Source organism: Martes martes, assembly GCF_963455335.1.
Source record: "Martes martes genome assembly, chromosome: 2".
Lineage (NCBI taxonomy): Eukaryota > Metazoa > Chordata > Mammalia > Carnivora > Mustelidae > Martes > Martes martes.
The window spans coordinates 137103256-137124605 of NC_137889.1; the positions used below are offsets into that span (position 1 = coordinate 137103256).

The following is a 21350-nucleotide window of genomic DNA, read 5'->3' on the forward strand; positions in this document are numbered from 1 at the left end:
CACAGCCCCACGTAGGCATCTGTCTGTGGGACCATCCTGCACACTGAGCTCGAGGTGCACTATATGCATTAGGGGCCTGCTCTCACATGGAGACATGCAGATGTCCTCGAGACGCTCCAATTGAACTTCAACAGGACAGTCAAAAGGAGATTATTCCATAGGCTGAAAACAAACCACAAAACAAAACCGCACTGTTTCTTTTCCCCAAATGAAATCAACATGAAAGGCCCTGTGTCATTCCAAAATTTCCAGAGTAGAAATGGAGTGATCTGAAATATCAAAGACCCCATTACTTTGGGAAGAGAGTATACCTCAGAATATTCTAATTCCCCATGAGAACAACAAAATACTGCCTTATCTACCAGGGTCAACGCCAAGGGTCCTGGGAGGGAAGTGGGGAGGGCTCCAGCCCTGTCCCTGCAGCTCTGCCTGCCCCTGGTGCCACCGTCAGGGAGGGCCACAAGTCTCTAAGCTCCTCTGCTTGGAGTTACAAGCTGAGCTTGGAGTGGGGAGGCACTTTCCAGAACCAGGCTTTGTTGCAGGTGGTTTTGTTTTTTGAAAAAGGTGTGACTTCTTTAAGGAGTTTTAAGGTCATCTGCGTTTTTGTGTTTTCAGTGCTGAGGTGAACCCCAACCACATGGCCCTCTACCCACTGAGATAACATGCTACCAGCGCAGGTGAGAGACAATGTCTCATTCTGGCATCACAGAGTTAATCTAAAAGTAAGAAAAACTGTCCTGATGGAGTAGATAGACACTTACATGGGAACTGGAGGCAAGAATTAATAGGTTACGCATTAGAAGCCCTGGACGCACAACATCCTGACTCAGTAGCTTCCAAGACCCTGGGGCTAACAGACCAAGAGCCCTGGTTCAGAGGAAGCCTCTTCTCTTAAGCCTCTCCTCTGGGTAAACCCTAGACTCATTATAATGTATTTGCATTGTGGTTTTAGCTCCCCCACCTTGTGGGACTGCTGCGTGGAAGGTTCCCACAGAAATCTGGTAGGGTCAAAACTTCCCCCTCCCAACCTGTGGGAGGAGTGCCCCAAATGACTGGAAGCAGCCTCTATTAGAGATCACCCTGTCCAGGACCCAAGACTCTCCCACCCCCATAAAAACAAAGTACCCTTGTAGCCTCAGGGCAGTTGCCACCTCTGGGCCTGCCCACTCTCTCTTCTTGAGAATGTACTGTCCTTAAGAAACTGCTTTGTGCTTGCTCCTTTCCTTCTGGCTGTCTTTCTTGGAGCGTGGGCCCTCATGTAAATCTTCCGTGGGGAATCCAAGAACTGCAACCTCCATTCACACAGTGCAGTTTCTCTTAGTGGCAATAGTCTCAGTTGCTCCTTTGGGAGATCCTTCTCCCTGCTCGCTGCCTGCTGCAGTCCACACTCAGGGTGAAGGTGATGCTTGTGCTGTCTTCTGTCTTGACCAGCCTCTGTCGCTGTTCCTGTGCTCTGAGGGCAAAGAGGCCAACACGTATTCATGTGTTGCCAGCTTGTGCATAGGACTCAACACTGCATTGTTCACTGGGTCGTGGATGGCAGCAGGGACTGGCACCATGTGAGCCCCATTTTGTGTTACAGTTTTTATGGGCAACTGGTGCTGACTTGGAGGCATCTGTTGTGTTGCGGTGACTGTCTGGACAGGGGCGGTCTCTGACGTCTGGGTGATCCGGCCAGCAGTGCCTGGTGTGACATGGCTAATCGCAGGAATAGGTTCTCCTTTCACCTTTACTTCTTTGTGATCTCCCTTCTCTTGAGCCTCTGCCTTAGGAGGGGCCAGCATGGCTGCCCGAGTGACCACTGCCTGGCTGGCGACAGTGTGTATGTTCGCTGGGGCCAGGCTGGCCCTGCTGGTGATAGACGCCGCTGGGATCTGATGGATGACATGCACTCTCTGCACAACAAGCTGCCAGGAGGCTGAGGTGGTCACGGGGCTGTGACCGTGTAGGTGACAGGCCTGATGGTTGGTGGCAGCTGCTGCTGCATGGCAATTAAAAAGCGCCAGCTAGACAGCCCAGTGTGCTCTGGGCAGACAGGGCCTCTTGGATGACAGCCAGTTTGGACTCAGGCTCCAGGGTGGCTGGTGAACCTTCTTTTAACAGGCCCTTAGGGGTCTGGGCACCACTGCAGTGAGCAGACAGCACTCCAGTGTGATTGGGAGAGGCTGGGGCACTTCTAGATGAGAGCGGTCCCAGGGGGGTTTTGAAGCAAGGCCACGCCCCTAGGCCGTCTATTCCTAGAAGCCTCCTCTATTAATTTGCTTTCAGAGGTAGGATCTATCCTCCAGAATAAGCCTTTGCCTGGTTCTTCCCGGGAACCTGGTATTTTGATGAAATAACGATTCAGAGAGATTGCAGCAAATTGAATTCTCCCCATTCTTGTCCACAGTTCTGTAGTATGGATAGTTTTTAGTGATGTATAAATTCTATTTAGGGTGAGTTGTTTATCAGGAACCATTGTAATTGCTTGTACGATCAATTGTGCATAGGAATAAGGTGGCTTTGACTCCTCTTCTAAGCTGTCTCCACCGGAAGCTTCTTTTTCATTTTCTGGCTGCAAGTTGTCGGCCATTAAATTGAGGTCAGCTGGTATCACACAGCCCATTTTGTACCCAGAAGGGCCTGCTCCCCGGGGGGCTGGATGAGCAGGCGTTTGCAGCACTTTCGCCTTCCGTGGGGGAGGGAAGGGGACTGATGCAGTGGGCCAAGGTGTCTGGAATGTTGATGCTCAGGGGCAAGATGTAGGCGGGCACCACATTGGAGCCTCCTGCTACTCCCTCTTCTCAGCGAACCTGATCTCGGTGTTTGTGCTTGGGAACCTAAACGCGCATGCGTGATAGCTGCCCTGGCAGGCGCTGGCGCATCTGGAGCACTCAGCCTCGGAAGGCGCCATTCTCGCTGAGGCAGCGTGGGAACCGTCTGCCGCTGGCGGGGGCGTGAGGCAGTGGTTGTGGCCCGGCGAGGTGAAGCTCGAGTGGCCCACGGTCTCGTCCACTGAGCCCTGCAACAAGTTGCGCCTGATGATTACCAAGTGCTGCTTCATCAGGTACTGGAACTCCTGGCCCTGGAAGTGCGCCAGGTCTCCATAGTGAGGCGGGACCCGCCGTGTGCCTGAGAGTGTCCTGGCAGCCTTCCATGGCGGCCATGGAGCTGAGGGCCGCATGAGGATGCCTGGAGAGCGACAGGTGGACGCTTCTCCATAGTATTGATTGACTGAGTCATAGATTCATTTACTTGAGAGAGAGAGTGAGCATAAAGGGAGGGACAGAGGGAGAGGGAGGGAGAGTCTTAAGCGGACTCAGTGCTGAGTGTGGAGCCCGGTGGGGGGAAATCTCACCACCCTGAGATCAGGACCTGAGTGGACACCAAGAGTCTGAGGCTTAACCAACTGCGCTGCCCCGGCACCCCTCCATAGTTATTATAAAGGACATACCTGGGGGCTCTTCTTCTCTGGTGAAGGGCACTTTCAGTTTGAGAATGCTTCTCCACCGCAGTGGGAGTCTGTATGTTGGGTGAGTGGGGTGGTCCTCAGGCTTCCAGGAGTCACTCTTTAGTCAGAGGCAGTGGAAAAGAGTGTTTAGAAGAACATTCCATACTTCTGCCCCTATACCACTGACGTGAGTTTGTTCTAAGTTGGGGCTATCAGTGGAGGTTCCATGAATTTCCTTTTTCCCCTGCTGCTGCCCTCTTCCCCAGTTGTCAGGAGAAATCACTGTGTTACTTCTGGGAGCCCTAATTGTTCTGTTTCTGTTAGGACCTTTTTAAAGGACTGTTTGAGTTAAGCTTCCTTTACTTGTTTCACAACTGATGATCTTTGTTCTTTTTCCTTTTGGAGGATAGTGTCATATGTTATATGTTTTAGGCCTCTCTGCCATCTTTCTCTGTAAGTTACTTGCCTGTGTTTAATCTCCTTGGAAAGTTCTCATAAAACTTGCTTTTGTGGCTAGTTTAAAAACCCTTCACTATTGTGTCTTCATTACGTCTGTCCTACTCATATGACTCCTATCCTATGCCTCAGAGGTAGTGAAATTGTGTGTGGTCATGGTTAAGCTCTTTCAGGAAATTCTTCAGGCAGCTTGTATCATTTCTTTTAAAAATGTATTTTCCTCTTTGACCCAGAATATACTGAAAAGTAATTTTATAGAAGTTTCATTTCTGTCTTTCTGAACTTGTTCAATTTAAAAATCATTTTTTCCCCTCTGATATAAAACAAGGAACCTGGCTTGGGGGGTGTCTAGCAAGTAGTGTCCTGAAGTATATGAATTTGTTTTCTGGGGCTGCCACAAACCAAGTAGCCTGAAACAACAGAAATTTATTCTCATGATTCCGGAGATTAGAAATCCAAAATTAAGATGTCAGCAGGTCCATCCTCTCTCTGAAGACGCTAGGGAAGAATCTTCCTTAACTCTTCCTAGCTTCAGGCAGTCCTTGGCACTTCTTGGCTTGCAGCTGCTTCATTCAATCTTGTCATTACATGGTCTTCTTCCTGTTTGTCTCTGTTTCTCTGTGTGTCCTCTCCTCTTGCAAGGGCCTTATTAGTCCACTATAACCCATGATCTCCTTTTTACTGAACTGATTGTATCTGCAAAGATCCTGTTTCCAAATATGGTCACATTCTGAGGTTCTGGATGGACATGAATTTGGGCCTATACTATTCAATCTAGTAAGTAGGGGTTGGGGGCATGTGGTGTGTAGACATTGAACCCCCCAGGACTAAGAAGTACGTAAGTGTTGGTATTTGAGTAGTGTACTAGTGAAGGAAGATTAGAAATCATGGTTTGTCCTCTCTGTACACTCGACTACCCAGTGTGCCTTCAAAATTTGCTTAGGAGTTATCTCAGGTATAGACTATAATAGTGTCAGTGAGGGAACAATCAAGAGGAGTGCTAGAGGAGAAAAGATACTCGATTTCACAATGAGCCAATTTGTTTCTTCGAGTATAAAAGTGGAAGCTTAGACGATCTAAGACGCAGATCAGAAGACGATCTGCGGAGTGGGAGCTGCTCTGTAGCAAATATACAAGGAAACCGAAGTGGTTGGATATTATTGCTTTGCATAATGCCTTTCCAAGTACCTCGGGTTGAAGCAGCTTCTCTTCAACCACAGCCTCAGGTCAAGAGCTGTATTTGCCTCTCCTCCAGCACAGGAAGCCTCATCTTCAGCTCTTGCATGGACCTGACTTGGGAGGAGGTGGGGTCTTGAAGTAGGAGAGAGCACAGTGGTGAGGACGGTGCAAACCCCAGCACTGGACATTCTGTCTCCAGAAAAGTAAACATTCGTGATTGCTACCTTGGCCACTGTCCTCTCACCCTGATCGCTAATCACCTGTGCTAATGTAGAAAAGGAGTTTGAATCCTGTGACTTTTCTTGAGCTTAGAGTTCTTTTCAAAAAACCCCAGAGCTGCTGAGAAAACTCTACCTAGTAGAGAAAAGGTATTTACTCCATTGTCTCATTACATACATAGGTAATTAGATTTGAAAAATAAAGGGTAGGGGCTCCTGGGTGGCTCAGTAGGTTAAGCCTCTGCCTTCAGCTCAGGTCATGATCCTAGAGTCCTGGGATTAAGTCCTATTTCAGGCTCCCTGCTCAGCAGGGAGTCTGCTTCTCACTCTGACCCTCTCCCCTCTCATGCTTTGTCTTTCTCTCTCATTCTCTCTCTCAAATAAATAAATAATAAAATTTAAAAAAAAAAAAGAAAAAGGATAATGTTGGCTAGTTAAGAGTAAGATTTATTTATTTATTTATTTATTTATGTTTTCTTAGAAGAGTAGAAAGAGAATCTGATGTAGGCTTCACGCACAGCAGGGATCCTGATGCAGGGCTGGATCTCACAATCCTGAGGTCATGACCTCAGTTTAAATCAGGAATTAGACAACTAACTGAGCCACCCAGGTTTCCCAAGAGTAAGAACTCTTAGTTGCTTGAATTTTAGGGGCTTCCTGATGAAGAAATAATTTAGACATTAAAAACTACCTTGTCGGGCACCTGAGTGGCTCAGTTGGTTGAGCTACTGCCTTCGGCTCAGGTCATGATCTTGGAGTCCCAGGCTTGAGTCCCGCATCCGGCTCCCAGCTCCATGGGGAGTTCCGCTTCTCCCTCTGACCTTCTCAGCTCTCATGCTCTCTCTTACTCTCTCTCTTAATAAATAAATAAAATATTTAAACAAACAAAACAAAAACAACAACAAAAAACTACCTTGTTTATTTCAGTTACCTTTTATTATTTGCCTGAGACTTGACCGTAAAGATACAATAAATCTAAGAAAGGACAGAGTTATGCTTAGGCACCAAATGGGTTATTTCAGTTACCCCAGGCAGAGAAACCTGTTTCTGAACCAAGTCTCAGCTGGTGGGACTCCTTTCTTGCTTGCACTTCAGAAGTAGAAAGAAGAGTAAAAGCCCAACCAAACACTTTCAGTTGCCAAGGAAACAGTGTTTTCTGCTGAATGGAAGAGAAATGTGAACTCTGCAGTTTTGTTGACTCACTATAAGTTGATACCTATGATCCTGAGTAAATGGTTTGTCAAACAAGGGAGTTCTATTGTCCTTTGCATAGATGGGAAATTTATACATGGTAAAAATCCAATACTAACTGGTTACTCGAGAGTGTGGTATTGTAATAATTAGGTGGTTTTGCTCTCTATATGTCCTCAACTCTCTACTGCTTAAATGAACTTCTACACAGTATGGAACATGTATGGGTACAGAGTCAGCTCAGACTAATGCAGTTCAAAACCACACAGTTTGAGTCTTACATTTGTAGGTTCTGAGCAGGTAATAGTTTAGAGGCATGCTTATAACTATGGCCCCCATAGATGAGCCTCTCCTAATTGACTTCACATGGTCTTCAGAGATAGCTGTTTGCCATTCTCATGTGATAAGAAGACATCCTTTGGCTGTGTGAACAGAAGTAAGCAAGGAGAGTGCCTACTAATCCTTGAGGATCACTTACTCTAAGTATCAGGAATAGAGCTTGGATAGAGCATGGGAATCATATAAAATCATAGTGTCTCTCACCTCTTCAAATATGGAGCAGTATGAAGCTTCTGCTGAGGGAAAGATCATCACACCATGACTGCATTTTAATTAAGCTTTGATTTGGCAACAGGTGATTAGGCAAGAGTCGTTAGAGGACATTGGAAATTTGTAAAACATTGAGATTCTTCTTGAAATAATGAAAGAAAAAGACTTCAGAAAGTATTAGAAAGGCTTTCTTTAATGTCTGCCTGGCCTCTGATACAGTGCTGAGTACATGTTAGCGTTCCGTAATTAGTTATCCAATGACAGATTAGCTTTGCAACTATTACACTGTAGAAGGTCATTAAGAATGAATGGTTGTTGAGAAAGGAGATAAAGCTTAACAGAAGAATGGAAATAATTTAAATAAAAATGAAGTCTGTGCTTTAGATGAATTAACACGGACATTCTTGTACATGTCTTCAAAAAATGTGGTATTTCCAAATGCTCAAAACTCCTAATTACCTTTACAAATATGAGTGGTTAGAAAGCTTGTACCCTATTGATCATCAGCACTGATTTGATTGATTTCCCTGGATAGTCTCTTATTTTCCTCATTGATCTAAATAACCTCTGGAAGCTGAGGTCACCAGACAGAGAAGAATTTGGTCTACGGTCCCTTTCTCTATGGATCATTCGGTGTGAGAAGGAAGAAAGTAAGAACATGATAAAATTATGGTGTTCTGTTTGTCTACATCTGCATCAGCTGCATCAAGAAGCCTCAAAGCTTCCTCATTACAGTGTTTTATTCCAACCCCCTTCGCTGCTTTTCTAAAATTGTCAGATTACTGAATGACCCAGCTACTGTATCAATACTGCCTAGTTCTTAGTGAATATTTCAAAGCTTTGACCATCAATCTATAAAGATATTAAATTGTAATTAAAGGCAAACCTAGGATCTTCTAGTTTATAATGTTATTGTTAACAGGATTCTGAATATGTAAGTTGAAAACAGGTATGACCCTGTTTAATATATATGTGCTCATTTTGGAGAACATAAAATCTTCATTTAGAAGTAGGAGTAAAAAGGAAAACTTTAATGCCAATGAGTGAAACTGGAAAATCAGTAATGATTATAATCCTATTTGATTTTTATTTCACTTATCTTCTGAAATTTCAATGTGTGCTAACATTTTAGCTAATATATTATGAAATACATTTAGATAATGTATTTTACTTTGTGTAAAGGCTAAAAAGGGATGGAGAAATGATGTGGTGAAATGAATGGCTGATATGTGAGGGAGGGAGTTGTGCTGATCTTGTAGGCCGGACCCTGGTAGGGCGAAGAACATTTGCACTTGTCTAGTACTTCTCTGTTCCAGACTCCGTGTAGGGGTGCTTTAAATAGAACATAGCATTTAATATTTAGAACAACTCTTTTAAGTTTTAAGTTAACATTATTATGAGGTTGGACCAAATGAAGTTGTCATTTTTGTAGGTAAAAAATGATTGCATATTGGTAATTTCAGATGGTTCAACCTAATATTCTGTTTTTATGGAATGAAAAAGCTGGTATCTAGAGAGATTAAGTTGTTTTCTCCAATCATACAGTTTTAAACCCAGGTTTTATGACTCTCAAACCATTCTTATTTCACAGTTACTAGGCTGCCTTCCAAAGAGGTTTTGTCATTATTTTTCTGTTGATGGTGGAGAAACCATTTAATATGTCTGCACCATGGTTTCCATACCCCCAGTGTTCTATTAATACCATCTACCTATTTGATAGATTTGTAGTTAGGATCAGGTGAACTTCTATGTAAAACTGTTTGGGGAATATGTCCTAGAAACTTATTAACATATTCCTGTTTTTAGTCCCGGAATGTGGCCAAAAGATACAATATCAACCAAGATGGAAAACATGTAATTTTCCTTGAAATAAACTATATTTTTATAGTTTCTACCCTAAAATCTCTTAAATTTCTTATAATTGGGAAACATTATCCCTTACTACAGAAAAATAATTTCTGTAGTAAGCTATGAAATTAGCTTAGAAATATTTTGCATTTAGCAGCTGAAAAGATTAAAATTGTGTAAATGTTATTGACTGACTTCTTAGGCGTGGCTTAACATGTTTGCTCAAAGAAAAGAGAGTGCCTTTACTGGAATGTTTGGGCAATTTATTAACTAGGCATCTAAGGCAGTTAGTACAGTGTTGTTTATACATAGTAAATATTCAATGAATATTAAATGAATATAATAGAATATAGAAAGGAAAAGAGAGAATGAGAGATTCAAAAAAAAACTCTTATTATGAACTCTGCAGAATTATTGATATTAGAATGTGTTTCTAGACCTGTGTATTTCTAAAGATTATCTGAAGAGTATAGTAATTGTTGAATAGGGTAATTTGTTTGACTTGAATATATGTGTGTAGGGTTCAAAAATATATTTCTTCTTTTTCTCTTCAATGTGCCTAGAGAACAGATGTGCTGGGAACTATGGTAGATGCCAGGGAAACAATGCCAGCAAACCAGACACATTCTAGCCCATATCCCCACTCATAGTGTACTCTGGCACTCCGCAGAGTCTCTGCTTGGTAGATGGATTTCATGGAAATTTGAGTAGGCTCCTTGAGCATAGCTTAAAGACGATAAAAGGACAGTTGTCATTTGGGTTATACTTAAGGAACATTAACAGGAATAGGAGATTATTTGGATGTTTTGGGGACATTGAGCCAATTTTTAGCTGATGAAAATCATGATGTTTACATGCCCAGCTCCCTCTGCTTGGAAATGGGAATGTCAGATTTGAGGAATAATGTGCCATGAGAACAGAGGCTCTTGCAGCACCATAAACCTGAGCAAGGATGAGAAGGTAGTATCTCTAGGTATGGGGGCAGTTCTCCAACCGCATTCATCCTGGAAGTTTCTGCAGGCCAGTATTTGCCAGATTTTCAGAAGAGTATTCTATAGTGAACTGAAGAGCTTCACACAGGTGTTAAGTGTCACTTACTTACTATTTAATCATATATATATGTAGCTACATATATGTATATTATATATGTATATATATATATATAGGGGGGTAGGGAGAGAGAAGGGGGTCTTTTCATGGCATGAAAGAATTGGTGCACTCCCACAGGTGAGCGATTTTTTAAAGATTGATTTATTTGAGGGAGAGAGAGAGCATTCGAGCAGGGGCAGGGCAGAGGGGCAGGGAAAAGGAGAGAGAGAATCCCTAGAAGGCTCCCCAGCCTTCTAGGGATTGGAGCCTGACATGGGGCCTGATACCACAACCCTGGGATCATAAGCTGAGCTGAAATCAAGACGCTTAACTGACTGAGCCACCTTGGCGCCCCAAGGAGAGCAATTTTCTGCTCAGTGAATGAGCTTCTACTCCCTAAAAATATAACATAGTTCATTGCAATTTTAATAATGACAAATTTAATTTAGAAGTGATTATTAACAAGTCCTGTATCTCTAATTAGAAGGATTTGGGTTGTAACAAAGTCTGGGAATATAAGCCTGAGCATATTATCCAATATTTGACAGTTACCTAAGAACACATGAATGTGATGAGTTTGTGAAATGGACTGGAGATTACATTATGTTGTGCAATTAGAACCAGAGCACCCATCAAGGCAAAGGCCAGCATCTGGGATGTGATCCAGGATATTCCTGAATAATGGCAGGCAGCAAGTCAGAGCTGTCCATATGCTATGTGTGCACATGCTCTATATGAATCCAAGTCCTGATTTGGCCACTTTTTAAAGATATCCATTGAGCACAGCTTGGTGCAATTCACCATTTAAGTGAAACCTGATGATTTGGTTTCAGGGCTACAAAGATCAGTTACAGCAATTACATGTTTATGTGGGTGTGCGCACATGTGCCTTCATACAAAAACAGAGAATAACATCAAGTTGCCTTGTTTAAATTAAATTTTCAAATACTGTAACTATTAATGATCTCAGATGTGCTTTTATGAGGTTCCACTTCCCTTGAAATAGTATTATTAAAATATTTGTAATTATGGTTTATGAAGTATAAGATAGATTCACTTAGCTTTGTTTTATTTTGTTTGCCTAGTTAGAGGTTGGTAGTAGACTGTTGCATAAAATAATACCTCAGTGGAGGATATCCCACTGAGGGAGGATTTCAGTGGGAACTTACTATGGGGAAGCCAAAGGTAGAAGTTAGGGTGGAAAAAGCATGAATTTTGGGTGTGCTCATGCACCCAGGCAAAACTTTCAAAGTGACATTCCCTTGCCCCTACACATGGTCCTCTTCATCTTCTTCATAACAGAAGTCTTCATACCATAGTCCAGAAGTCAGAGGAGAACAGTTTTGCTATCTGAACTTGAACTTGTTCAAATTACTTGGACCAGTATGAAAGGGTGGTGTTGGGGAGTGTATCTGGTGGTGGAGCTATCAGTTAGTGTATGATTGCCAGATTTAGCAAATAAAAATACACAACACCCAGTTCAATTCGAATGTTAGAGAAATAACAAATGCTTTGTTTAGTAGAGTATGTCCCAAATATTGCAGTAAAAAATTTTTCTTACGTATCTGCATTTCAAGTTAACTGAACCCCCGTATTTTTTTAATTAACATATAATATATTATTTGTTTCAGAGGTACAGGTCTGTGATTTATCAGTCTTACACAATACCCAGCGCTCACCATAACACATATCCTCCGCAATGTCCATCACTCAACCATCTCATCCTCCTCACCTCCCTCCCCTCCAGCAACCCTCATTTTGTTTCCCAAGATAAAGACTCTCTTATGGTTTGTCTCCCTCCCTTATGGTTTCGTCTTGTTTAATATTTTTCTCTCTTCCCTTATCCTCTGCCTTTTTTCTTAAATTTTGCATATCAATGAGATCATATAATTGCCTTTCTCTGATTTACTTATTTCACTTGGCGTGATACCCTCTAGTTCCGTCCACATTGTTACAAATGGCAAGATTTCATTTTTGATGACTGCGTAATATTCGTGTGTGTGTGTGTGTGTGTGTGTGTGTGTGTGTGTGTGTGTGTATCACATTGTATATATACACCACATCATCTTTATTCATCTGTTGATGATGGGCTCTTTCCATTAGCTATTGTGGACATTTCTGCTATAAACATTCAGGTGTACATGCCCCTTCGGATCACTACATTTGTATCTTTGGGGTAAATACCCAGTAGGGCAATTGCTGGGCCATAGATTAGCTCTATTTTCAACTCTTTGAAGAACCTCCATACTGTATTTTATCTTGCAACCTTTATTTAGTTAGAACTTTAGTGGAGGAAGCTGTTACTTAAAGCCTTCTGAGTTTTGCTGTGGACATTTGTTGATGTTATTTTGTTTTTGTTTTTTTGCACAGTGATGTTTGATCAGCCTCCTTTAGATAATCAGGTATAAAGGAAAGGAGAGTAGGAACCGCACTGTGGGCACAGAGTTTCATAGGAATTTTTTTTATGGCTTGTCAAAGGCCACTTCTCTCAAGACCTGTGGTAAGCAGAGAAGGTGGCTGAGTAGGAAGGAATTGGGCATGTTTACACTGACCTAGGCATCTCCCTTGAGGAAGAGAATTAAGATTCTTCAGTGTCTGTTATCAGACATTTCTGTATAACTAAAGCCTGCCTGAATAATGGATTAGATAGTCATGACTGACACCTTGCAGACAGATGCCTGATATCTCAGAAGCGAACTGTCTTTTAGCGCAGGGGAGGCCCAACTGCTGGCCTGGATCACCCGTAGACATTTTGCCTAGTATGTGCCACAGGCTGAAACCCTGCCATCTAGTTTTCTTGGCAAAGGTATGCTGTGACAATAACACTGAATACGTAAGGAGGAATCTTATGAGGCCAAGGTGTTTGATTTTTTTGCCAGTGCCACGTCAGAGAGAGTAAAACCATTTTCCATGCAAGTGTTCCTTTACCAGGGGCACATAATGGGGTCAGCCGTTCTAACCTCATAAGAACCGCCAGAAGGTGTAGGTAGCAAAACAGCTTGTTGAGCTCAGGTTTCTCATAGCACCTACCAGGCCACATTTCACTCCTCCTTCTGTACTCACTTCGTTGTTGAGTCCTACTCATTTGCCTGATTTCCTTTTCCTGTAAGTGTGAATTCATTTAGAAGCTCATCTCCTCTTGCAACTAGACTGATTTGTTTCAGTAGAACAGACAAACATGGTGGAATACTATACAGGTTCTTTGCCCTGGAGGATAATTGGCCCTAGTGTACAAATCAAGACTAGGGAGGGGGAAATGGGGGCTCGGGGAAGTGTGTGATGGTTGGGAGGTACCCTGAGCTTAGCCTCAGTGATCTGCATTTAAGGTGACTAGTGTCTAACACATGGACACAGCCAATATTAGTTTCCTTCCACCTATCTATTAGCAACTGCTCTGGAACCAGCTAGCTGATTTTATACCCAGACAGAGAAGAGAGGTCAGGAAGAAGGAGGTAGTAGAGGAAATTTTCTTTTCTTTGCTTCTTGGGGAATTATCAATGTCATCCTGGGGAGGGGGGAAGGTAGAATCTGTCAGGCAAATATGATATTAGAGTGTGAGGCGCTAACTGCCTGGTGACTTTGTAGTCAGATTTAAAAAAAATCCTGGGTACTGTTGCTTTTTCCTTCAACAAGGTAAGAAATTTGGACTAAATCAGTGGTTTGTAACATGAAGATCACCGGGCAAGTATCCAGAAAAATACAGTGCTCACATCAAGATGACCATATGATTTATTATCCAAATTAGCAAGCTTAAAGCCTAGAAGAAAGACCTGGAAATAGCAAAAAGGCATCCATTGTTCTGTAAAAGTTGTCAAATGGGACTTTCCCCAGGGAATATGGAACGTATTTTCTCCCTACACATTCCTAGAAATTCTGACTTAATAGGCTGGGGGTGGGGTGATTCCAGTGAGCAACTTGTTTGTGAGTCACTGCAATCTTATTGAAGACTTTTGCATTGTGTCTAATAGAACCTCAGGTCTTCTAGACCCTGGAGCCAATAGTTGACTGTGGGTGAGTTTCTAAATTCTGGATGTTTTGTCCTTAGTAAGCACTTTCCACTGCTTTTTCTGAGCTTTCTTGCCACCCTCTCTTTCCTTCCATGACTCTACAGACCAGAAGGGGGCAGGGTAAGAGGAAAATTCTTGAGGCCAGTTTTACTTATTGTTTTCTTATGAGAAACTTAATTCTAAAGCAGTCTCTCTGGAACCTACCCCAGAAAAAGTAGATTAAAAAATTATTGTGCTCTCTGGGAAGAATGTGTTTACTCATTCCTGAATTCAGGTCGTATTAGTGAGCAAAGATTAATGGAACATCCAATTAAGGGGAACCCTAGGAGTTGCATGTGAACACTACTCTGACAGTCACTGACCACAGCAGCTCAGCATCCCCAGCTTGCCAGGGGAAGGCGCTGAACTGTTAGCTCTTTCAAAGAGAGAAAAGTTACATTTATTACTTAACTAGAACTCAGTCTGGTCATGCAGATATTTTGTATTGTTCTTTACTGTTCTCTTAAAAGAAACTGCACTAATTAAAAAAAACTCTAAAAATGATGTGTGCCGCTTCTAGTCCGAGAACGGGAGAAGAATGAGGCACAAACAAGTCAGCTGCAAGAGATTGGGAGCAGGGGACAACAGTCGAAAACACTGCTGCCCGGAGTAACTCCACAGTCTCGCTTTTATTAGATAGAAACAGTAACCAACAGAAGAGTGGATGAAGGTCAAACATTAGTCATATGTCATGTAGATAAACAAGAAGGAGGGCAGAATATGTCTGTACAAGTAGTATAAAGTTTATAGTTGAACAAGCACATTCAAAGGACTTATCTAAGTAGCCACAGGTGCTCTCCGGGGGGGAAAGGGGAGATAACGGAAAAATGAAGCAGGCGGCGTTCCACCCTGAGCGGGCCAGGCGTTCCCAGCTGCTCGGCTTCCCTGAAGCAGGCGGCGTTCCGCCCTGAGCAAGCCGGGCATCCCTAGCTGTTCAGCTTCAAGGCCTTATATCCTCCTCTCCCCCAGAGGCCTGTTGCAGTATCTGTTTTTCTTAAGGCTGTATCTAAATGTGCTTGGTAACTAGAGACATTGATGGCCACTTGTAACCCAATAGCATGAGAAATCAGAAACTAAGAGAAAGCAGATGGTGCAGTGCTGCTAGAAGAGCGATATGAGCATCAGTACTGGTCTGTGTGCTGTTATTTACCGCTTCAGTAAGCAGAAGGAAAAAGAAGAAGCTAAGGGGAGTGTTGGGGGGAAGCATTCCTGGACCACAGATAGTTTGAGAAGCACTGGATTAGAAGTAGTGGGTGGGTCAGGATATAGGAAGAAGGAACCAGCTGGAGAAGTGCAGAGTCATACCAGTGGCTGAGTTTTAATGAAGATTGGTGAGTAGCTTTTGCTGAAGCCTTTGGAGCCACCTTGAGTCCCAAACCATCCCATCATCCTTTCCTGTCTTTTCTGGGGTCTAATGTATCGGCTTTCTGATATTTTGAGTGAGTTTCTGTTCCTTGCAACCACAAAACCAAAGAACATAAATGTAAACAAAGGGCAACATTAAGGGCACATCTACAGAATTGTGTTGAAGGTCTAACTTATTATGTAGTAAGACTGAAGAATGTCTTTAGATTTTTTTCTTTCTGCAAATCATGTTGTCATACCATTTTAAATTAGAGATCCAAGATTTAATTTATTGATTTAATGACAGAAGTGTTGTGTGTTTGGATTGGTGGGCTCAAGGGGAAGCAAGGAGGAGCTATGTGGCCCATGAGAGATACAAATTCATCATAAGAAAGGAGGCTGGCATAGTCATTCAAAGCATAACATGAGTTTGTACTTGATCCTACCCGATACTGGCCTGTGTTTCCTGGATACTATTGTAAAACTGGACAAAATATATCCTCCAATGATTCTACTGAGAATCTTTTTCTCTTTGTTTGCCAGTGAAAGAATGGGGTGCATAGAAGGTGAGGAATTTTTCTCCTGATCAGGGACACAAATACAGGGGATGTTGAGGAGCTCGAGGGAATTGTGGCAGAGTGGTCTGATGCTACAGTGTTATTGGTGATTAAAAGCAGGTCAGTCCCAAGTGTGGGAAGCCTGCACAGAAAGTGGGCTGTGGGTCAGACCAGCAGTCTTGTGGGGTGGTTTGGAAAGGTTCACCAGATGGAGGTGAGTGATTGTGGAGTACAATTTAGAAAGATAACAAATGCAACATTGGATGGTTGGGGATGCCAGAGATACAAGTAGGAGCACAAATTACAGGTGAAGCTGTTCTGCGCTCCTCCCCACTCTTTTCAACCAAAAAACAGGGACATTCATAAAGACCTTAGTCGGAAGAAGGGCTGAAATCCTGTAGTGTCACAGGCAGTGCTTTTAATCTGTTCGATCCACAAGGTGCTGTAACCCAGGAACCAGGTGAGTCAAATCTGTAGCAGTGAGATAAAGTTAGGAATGTAGATTGGGGCATCAATAATTGAGGACCAGAGATGCTAGACTCAGGGGCCTGAATGTATCCTATAGGCCATGAAGAGCAACTGAAGATGACTACAAAGGGAATGATATCGTGGAAGACAGTTACACAATATTGATTCAGGTTGATCCTAGAGGGGTGTGCAGGAGGGTTTATTTAAGGGGATGTAGTGTGAAGTCTTATAGGACTAATGGGAGCCTTGACTGGGTGTGCCACAGAAGGAATACTAGGGCATAATGTGAGAGATGTTAAAAAAACAAATATTTGTAAGATTGGGGATCAATTACCTATTTAGTTGGGTAGCTTAGTCACTTTAATCTCTTGTATTTACTTTGTTATCCACAACATATATTAAGCTACAATCCAAAAAGTCAATATAGTGAGTTAAATAGACCTCAGCACATCTTTCAGGAGTTTCTCATGCAAATAGGCAATCACATAAAAATATGCACTGAACCAGTGCTGTAAAATCTCATTGATTTAAAAAAAATAATGATCGAGTAAAGTCAGATTCTGAATTACAAGATGTTTTCAAAGAAATGCAGTTTTATGACTTCAGGTTTATATGAAAGTAGGTGCTTTAGGTTAACATTATGTAGAAGAGGTTTTGTTTTAATAGCTAAAATTTTTATCATTAATATCGTTTCTCATATACAGTGTTCTTTTAAATAATTTTAACCGTAGATTGGTAAACACTAAATTTGTTCAGTCCATTAAGGGCAGTTTTAGATAAACTTGGTCTGAACTAAAGGGGGTCCTTAAAGATAAATAATTATATCTTATACAAGTCTAAAATAAGTTAGGAATACAGAGGATATAGAATTGTGGGAATATGTTATAAACCTTCTCATAGTCTACCAAACAATCTGGGTGGTGATTCTCAAGGAGGAAGAATTAAAGGAGTTATTTTTTTAACAGGAGAAGCAAAATGCTTACAGGCTTGAGTCCTTGGCTCCTACATAGCGGTGTAAATTACTTTGTGGGGCTATGATAAGACAGGACATTGAATCTGAAAGTTGAATCAAGTATTTGAGGTCCCTCTTAGAGAAGGGCAGATATGGCCATCTCCTATAAATATAAATATAATTTTAAGACTGATGGGAGGGCTGCTTTCTAAAACTTTTTGCTTAGACAAAGGTGTTGCTCTCTGTAATTCCAAATGAGAGGCAAATTTTGTGTTTTCCATGCCTAATAGTTACAGGATGGTGGTAGTCAGCTCTCAGCAGGTTGCTTGTGAATTATTAGGAGCTCTGTTCCTTTGTAGAAAGGTGAGTGGGAGTGAGTACCTTGAGAGAGGAAAAGACACCTAAAATAAGGAATAATGTCCTGCATGGAGAGAAGAGGATCACTAACAATGTAGCCAACTTCAGAGTTTCAACCTTTAGTGGCAATTATTTTACCTATCAGAGTTTCAACACTTCCTGATTTTCATGTGCAGCTGTGTCTCAGTTACTTGATTTACACTGAAGATGATAAAGTGAAGCTTAGATGTTGCAAATTTCCAATATCTCTATGTAATCTTCATACTGTATGTAATCACAGTAGTTCTCTTTAAAGTATAACCTGAAAAGGATAAAACTTGAAAAAGTTAATTGGTCTTGAACTGGCTCTGAATATGTTCATATAAAACAGAATTATAACCTACTACCTTTTAGATCCCAAAACTTTGGGTTATTCCTCCATGTGGGGTAATTACTTAAAAGAATCATTCTAGTCATTAAATAGCAGTTTTATCCTGAATATAATAATAATACAGATTTATTTTGGAAAATTTCAAAAATATATAACAATAAAAAGAAATAAAGATGAATTACACCATCCAGAGGTAACAACTGTTAACATTTCATGATACTGTGTGTGTATGTGTGTTGTGTGTATGGATTCAAAGAATACCCTATCTCTGGATATGAGTTAAATTGGCAAGAGAATTAGTGGAAACTTGGATTATTCTCTTCTTATCCTCTGAATTTCCCAAGATTACAAATAGATAAACCAATTGTTTTGGTTCCAAGGAGTTAGCAACCTGGACTAAAAAACAGACAAATACATAATCCCTGGCTGGTCAACATATAAAATGATGGTTGGGTTCCTGGTTTTCTCCAAGATGGAAGTATGTGAGGAAATCTGCTCACACCCTAATGAAAGCATTTCCCAATGATCTCCTCCAGTGTGATTAAGGGAGATAATGGAATAGGACGGACATCCTGGAGTGGAGTCAAGAGCCATAGAAAACAGTGGACAATGGAGAAGTCACAGTATATTCCCAGGAAGATGTTAGAGTTGCTACAGACCAGTGTTTGCTTCCTTCTTTCCACTATTCTCCTTTTCAGATGTGAACATTAAAGGCATGATTCTGGCTGAATTCTACACGTTGTACGTTGACTATATCTGGCTTACATAACTTATAATTTGGCTAGCTCCTAAGTTTCCAGTTCAAGAGGAGCCACACCTGCACACTTGTGGACACATTCATGTGGTTCTAGACGTGGATCATGTGGTTCTTCATGAAAGAGAGGATGAATGCATTTTGCATATGGAAAGGGGAATATACATTTGTGACCAAAAGGGAAAACTATGGTAGATTGTATTATTGTCCTCAAATATTCATTGCTTCCCTGTGGGAGGATTTTGTCTCTGCATTCCGTTTATGTCAGGGTTGGCCATGTTACTTGATTAGGACAAGAAAATTTGAGTTGAAATGAGAAGCCATTCATGATTCAGTCTCTCCCCCCACCATCTTAGTATCAGCTGATGTCCCAGGACAAAAAAGACTTGTAACAGTCATGATCAATAATCATGAGCTATAAAGGATAGATAACATGATTAAGAAATAAACTTTTCTTGTTGTAGAGTCCTAAGACTATAGGCTCATTTGTTACTACTGTATAGTTTAGTTAAACTGATTTCTTCTTCTTTCTTTCTCTCTATATTTTGATTTTCAAAAGCAAAATTTTGATCATATTTTGTATAGTTTTCTATCCTGTATTTTTCCTCTTAACTTCATTTTTTTTTTCTCAACTTCATTTTGAAACACTTAAAAACATCTTAAAAACATGTTAAAAACACTTAAAAACATCTTAAAAACATGTTTTGAAGACATAAAGGCTTTTTTCCTATTCTTAAAATCAACTGAAAAGTTAAGAGCATGGGAACATATAGACAATGGTCCTTTAAATAAGATGTTGATGGTCTTTTGGGGGGGGGGTTCCTTACTTTTGCCAGGTAACATCTTAGATGGTTGAATTTATATTATAGGTTCATGAATTAATTGAACTTAGTCTAATTTAAAAGTATACTAAAATTCTGGCTGTTTTTCAAAGAACCTCTGATGTCTGGTATATTTTTCATCACTTGTCTTCTAATAATTAAGACCTTGCAACCCAGAATAGGAGCCAACAGGGATAGCTTGAACATTCCTTCTTCCATTTCTTGTTATTTCCCTATTTTTTTTTTTTTTTCAAAATAGAATGTACTATTGACTAAAAGAGAGTAAGGAAAAAATATATTCACAGAAATAGATGAAGCACATATGTACCTTAGAAGAAAATTTGTCATATGGTTTGCAGTTGTTTCTTATATTTATTTTTTAACTTCGCACTAAGGAATCTGACTTTCCCATGGCCTTGGAACTAGGCCTTGGCTTTCCAGGAAAAGTAATTCAGATAGAGCTATTTTATGGCAATTAGATGGCTTAGAGAAAAGCTTTTAACAACTCAGAGCTTGTCAAACAAGAAGGCATTATCTAAATGTCTTTGAAAAGAAGATTTAAATTTCTTTATTACTTCTTATCTATTTGGGAAAATAAAGCTCATGGGATAAATGTCATTATTGTGTGTATTAACATTTTAAATTTGCACAAACAATTCTGTCATACCTTCTTTAAGTCCCATCAAGTCAAATGCTGAAACTGGGAACTATGACTTACAGAAGAATCAATCCGAAAAATACCTGAATTCTATTTCTCCAGAATATAATTAAATTGATTATTCATTAATTTATTTATTTACTTTGATTTTTAGGCACCTATATTATACATAGCATTATGGACAAATACAATAAAACCCAGAATAAAATATGAATAGAAATAGCTTAGTGAAAATCAATTTCCTTCCAATAACTTTAGGGCAAATAACTGAATTTTGATATTTTTCTTCCAGTAACTCTTTATTCCAAACTGTTGGTGATTCTAGTCTTCTCTTGACTTGCTTCCAAAAGGCATATTATTTTGGCTGTGGATATAATTTTACAAAGTGATGTTTCCAAGCTTCATAATAAACTAAACACTGTATTTCCAAGGGAATTAATCAAACCTAAGGATAGTGGATGTTAATGTTTCAGTTCCTAAAAATTCCTTTAGATGTCTCTGTTTTGCATCTCATCAGAATCTGTACAGTAGGCCACTGGGAAAGACAGTGCCCAAAGCTAGTTTCCTAGCAAGTAGAATCTGTCCTTTAAGGAAAAACAGGGCTCTTTGAAAACAGATTTTAACAAAGTTAATGAAAGAAAAATACGAGTGATGACATGCAGAGATATCATTACTACTTCATAATACGTATAAGCCAAAAAAAAGAAAAGAAAAACCCAAAACAACTCTACATTGTAGGAGATGTCCTTTTCTGCTTAGTTTGCAGGCAATTCTGTTGCATCATACAATTTTAATATTATTCGGTTTTGTAGTACAATCTGTGTTTTCATTCAAGGATACCCATTCAAGCTGAAATGACCGAAGTTAGATCACCAGATTTCTTTATTCTATGACTAGTCTTTTTAAAGGATATAAACTATTGAAATGACTCTGCTTTATTATATATGTGTACACCTATCTCTTAGAAATTTAGACATGAGGGGCACCTGGGTGGCTCAGTGGGTTAAAGCCTCTGCCTTCAGCTCAGGTCATGATCTCAGGGTCCTGGGATCGAGCCCCACAT

The 21350-nt window shown here is 40.8% G+C and overlaps 1 pseudogene across 1 annotated transcript; it reads right to left on the bottom strand.

Moving 5' to 3' along the window:
• Nucleotides 1-1388: 1388 nt before the first annotated feature.
• Nucleotides 1389-3163, bottom strand: LOC308338332 (forkhead box protein K2-like; annotated as a pseudogene). Its single transcript has 2 exons — nt 2917-3163; nt 1389-2779 (listed from the first exon to the last, which is right to left on the bottom strand). The product of its transcript is annotated as a forkhead box protein K2-like (transcript).
• Nucleotides 3164-21350: the final 18187 nt, after the last annotated feature.